Below are 4,658 nucleotides of genomic sequence, written 5' to 3'. Positions count from 1 at the left end.
TTGTAGTGGTAGATCTGAGGCCCTAGGAGAGCTGGAGACCCCACAGAGCTACAGCAGCTCAGAAGTCCACTTAGGCTTCATCAGGGACCCGTTTTGTGACTTGAAAACCCATTAATGCAACAATAAAGGGGTGAAGTAAATGTCATCAACATTGCATAAACTGGTGTTCTTTGCAGTTTTTTAAATAAATAACAGCGCCTGGAAGCCCTTCTGACTGTGAAGGTTTGTTTAACAAATAGTGTTGTAACAACATAAAAGAGGGGGAACTGTAAGACAGTTGCACAGATAGAAGGACGTATAGAAGGTTAAACAGATCGTCATAAATAAGCCACATGCACCGATGCATCTGTACAGGTTTGTAGACAGAAAGGCAGGTATGTAGCTGTTAGTAAATCATGGATGAGATATAATCAGCGTCACAGAAACCGCTGTAAATCACACGCGCCTGCTTTAGAAAGAACCACGCCACAAAGACCTTGGTAGTCAGCATGTAGGCTTTAAAGTGTTAACATAAACAGAGATGGGCAGAAATAGGCAGTAAGGCAGATACCCAGATTGAAATAGAAAGGTAAATAGAAAGCACATGTAGTAATAGACGTGGACCGATAAGTATATAGAGAAGCAGCTGTTGGTACGAAAATGGAATCACATATGATCAACTTTGTGTGGACTGTCAGGATTTGAAAACGGTTGCTTCATACCAGAAAAAACCATAGCGCCAAGATGTCCTCCTCAATGTCCCTATGAGCGTTATAGTGTTAACAAAGCATACAGCCAGGCATCAACACTCTGTTAGACAGGTTCACAGTCACGCACAGGTAGGTGAGCAGATAGATAAGCAGGCACACAGGCAAAAAGATGGATGGACAGATGAATGGATCAATGGATGGACGGACCTCTCTGTTAAACATGAGTCAAATGTAGGGATGGGTGTAACCAGTGTAACTCACTGCAGTGTAATTACGCGAGATTACAGCAACATTATGCAAGGTTGTACAGAATTACACAAGGCTATTTTCCTGGTGCAAAATACACGCCCAGATCCGAAAGGAACCTGATATACACTTTGCACAAGAAAATCGCTCTAAATGCAACAGAACTGGCACAACAGCCGCTGCTCACGCTCTTTTCCTCCGCTCTTGGGTAGATGTCTTTCCCCACATTACTCCAAATTCCACAAAGGAGCGTAATTGTGTAATTCACGATTCAACCACGACTAATAAACTTGGCTTAAGTTTTAAAACTTTCCCTCTAGCTGCCCGGTGATCCGTCGGGTGCGGGATGATGAAGCCAAACGCTGATTGGGTGAGTGCGCCTCTCAGTGTCCTTCTCCGTCGCCTCTTTCTTTCAGACCCTTGGGACCTCAGTCTTACTTTCTATACAAATATTTATTTTTAGACCTTTTTTCTTCGCGGCCTGAATTGCTGCAAAAACTGATATTTGACTAGCAGGATCCCTTTCAACATTGAAAGCTACTCCGCGTCAGTACAGGAGCCTCGGCGCTGCAGGTACAGGAGACACAGACATCCATCCCTCTTGCTGACCGGGTCCCGTGAAACCAAACTGTAGCTCATACTTTTCACATCAGGACCGCCACAAACGTAAAAGTGCAGAAAGGTGAAATAAATAATAACATTGTTAACGCGTTCTTCAAAGACATTTAATTTCACCGTTGAAATTAGGTTCAAGCTCTTAACTCATGTAAATATTAAGAAGTGAGAATAAAAATGCTGCCCAACTGCCGTGACTCGGATTCGAACCGAGGTTGCTGCGGCCACAACACAGAATACTAACCACTATACAATCACGGCGAGCTACTTGGGCTCTGAAAAGACGACCCTGGTGTGGCTCTGATAGGCTTAAAAAAGGTCAAAGTATCCGTGGAGTGGATAGATTTAGCGTTTGTTTAAAACCCATCTTTTCAAGTTAGATCAGGGTCTTTTCTTTGAGTAGCAGATCACAGCAAATATTTACCTCTCTGCTTCCAGTGACAAGACTCCCCATAAACCAAGAAGCCCAGACTTCTTAACAAGATCCATCACTCTGCCCTGCAAGTCTCAAGTGTTCTATGAGTGCTGGGGTCGGGGAAGTGAACACTGCAAAAACTTAATCCACGGCCGACCAAACTCCTCCAGGCCAGGAGGGGCTCGGAACAGGCCCCCACATATTGTTGTTTTTTTCTTTTCTGGGTGTCTCTTCAGACACATTCAGCTGCTTGGTGCATACTGCTTTAGAGTTGCATTGTGTGGAATGAAGTGGCGTAAACTTGACTAGCAAACAATGGAGTGGTGATGAATGGAGGGTCATAGAAGGGAGTAGATTGAAGTGCAAAGAGTAGAGTGACGTAATGTGTCATAGAATACAGTGGAATATAATGAAGTGGTGTGCCTTGGCATGGCGTTGAATAGCATTGTGAGGAATGGAGTGGCATAGAGCAGAGTGGGGTAGAGAGGAGTGAGGTTGCATAGAATGGCATAGAGTAGCATAGAGTAAAGTAGTGTGGTGTAGAGTGGCATAGTGTGGTGTAGAGTGAAGTGGCATGGAATGGCATAGAGTCAGAGAACAGTGTGTCATGGAGAGGGGTGGCAAAGAATTAGGAGGAGTGGAGTCGGACTGCATGAAGTAGAGTGTTGTGGAGTTGAGTAGCATACAGTCGCGTTGCATGGAGTGACACTGTGGTGTAGAGAGGAGCAGAGAAAAAGTGGCATAGAGTAGAAAGGCCTACAGAAGACTAGTGTAGAGTGGCACAGCATAGAGTAGTGTGCAGTAGAGTGGCATAGAGTAGAGCGCATGTAGTGCCATTGAGTGATATTGTGTGAGATGGAGTGGAGTGGAGTACAGTGAAGTGGCATGGAATGAAGTAGTATAGAGTAGAGTGGGAGAGAGTAAAGTGGAGTGGCATAGAGTGAACTAGAGTAGAGCGTAGTGGGATAGAGTGGAGTAGCATGGAGTGGAATGGAGAGGCACAGAGTAGTGTAGAGTGCAAAAGTGTGGAATGGCATGGAGTTGAGTGGAGTGGCATAGAGTAGAGTGGCATTCTGTGGGGTGGATTAGAGTGGCATGGAGTGGCATACAGTAGAGTGGAATAGAGCTTAGTGGTGGAGAGTACAGTGGCTTAAAGTGGAGTATAGTAGCATGGAGTAGAGTAGCGTAGAGTAGAGAGGGGTGCAACGGAGTAGAGTGGCATAGAGTTGAGTGGTGTACAGTGGCGTAGAGTAGAATGGGAAAAAATAAAGTGGCGTACAGTAGACTGGAGTAGAGTAGCATAGAGTGGAGAGGCATAGAGTGGAGAGAAGTAAAGTAGAGTGGAATTGTATAGAGTAGAGTTCAGTTGAGTATTCTAGAGTGATGTAGAGCAGAGTGGCATAGAGTCACATAAAGTTTCATTCTATGATGTAGGGTGGCGTAGAGAGGAATGAAGGGAAGTGGAATAGAGTAGAGTGGAGTGGAGTGGAGTAGAGGGGCATAGCAGAGAGTGACAGGGTGGAGTGGCATAGAATGGAGTAGCATAAAGTGGAGTGAAGTGGCGTATAGTGGAGTGGCATAGATTAGAGTGGCATAGAGTGGAGTGATAGAGTGGAACAATGTAGATTAGAGTGGAGTAGAACTGAGTAGAGTGGAGTGGTATAGAGTTGCACAGTGTAGAGTACAGTGGCACTGAGGGGAGTAGAGTATAGTCATGTAGAGGAATACAGTGTGAGAAAGTAACTAAAGTGTCAATAGAGACGGCGTTTAGGGTGAAAAATAAGCTGTATGCTTGTCATGAATGTTGGAAAGCACATTGCACATCCAAGAATGATACGAAAACACTTTTAAAATATAAAAAATAGCGTACTGTAGAAAGACGAAAAGAACACATGTACTTGGTCCATCCTCCATGGAGGAATGAACACAAGAAAGGAAGATTCAGTCTATGGGAGCTAAGCAATCGAAATATTGCAAATGTGAGTGACATAGAAAACAATTAATGGTAAGTAAGCTATGGGCGTGTGGTAAGCCCACTGAATTCTAAACAATATGTCTCACAGCACATTCACTGTGTACGCAAGACATAAAAAGGTGTGACTAAGAGAATTCTGAGATTTAGAGCTTGACAGCAATTCACAACCCAACCAAACTGAGCCCTATATAATAATTTACAACAGAGCCAAAGTACACCTTTTATACCCCCAATGGTGGAGGTAAGATATTCAGCAGACACGTGGTCCCCCAGTGCTAAAGGATTTTGGCTAGATATGAAGTGGGCGAAGTGCCCTGAAAACATTATAAAAGTAGGACACGTGCTATAAGCAGACATCACTTCCTTGGCAAGGCAGAAGAAAGGGCACTTCAGAGGGAAGAAATGAGAGGGCTGAGGAACAGACAGATAGCTCCCCTATGGGCAGAGGTGGCGGGAGCATGGAACACTCCTGACATGACTATGATGACGATGCAGATGGGCCTCTTAACTTGCGGAGTTAGGAGCACGACAAACACACCTCTCCTAGACCTCCCTAGAAGATCATACACTGGGGAGGGTTCCCCTGGGTCCCTTCCTCCCCCCCCGGCTGGGCCCCATACAGCTGTAGACACACTCACACGATGCGTAGTTAGGTCTCGGTTTCTGGGCAAGTTGTTAGGCTTGCTTGTTATTTGTTGTAATAAGAGATGATGAGTAC

The 4,658-nt window shown here is 44.9% G+C and overlaps 1 non-coding gene across 1 annotated transcript; it reads right to left on the bottom strand.

Annotated features, from left to right (window-relative positions):
• Positions 1-1,739: 1,739 nt before the first annotated feature.
• On the bottom strand, positions 1,740-1,811 carry TRNAH-GUG (transfer RNA histidin (anticodon GUG)). The gene has a single exon. It is a non-coding gene; the product is annotated as a tRNA-His (tRNA).
• Positions 1,812-4,658: the final 2,847 nt, after the last annotated feature.

Source organism: Pleurodeles waltl, chromosome 12 (assembly GCF_031143425.1).
Source record: "Pleurodeles waltl isolate 20211129_DDA chromosome 12, aPleWal1.hap1.20221129, whole genome shotgun sequence".
Classification (NCBI taxonomy): domain Eukaryota; kingdom Metazoa; phylum Chordata; class Amphibia; order Caudata; family Salamandridae; genus Pleurodeles; species Pleurodeles waltl.
Note: the sequence above shows the minus strand (reverse complement) of the source record. Positions and strands in the feature narration are given on the sequence as shown.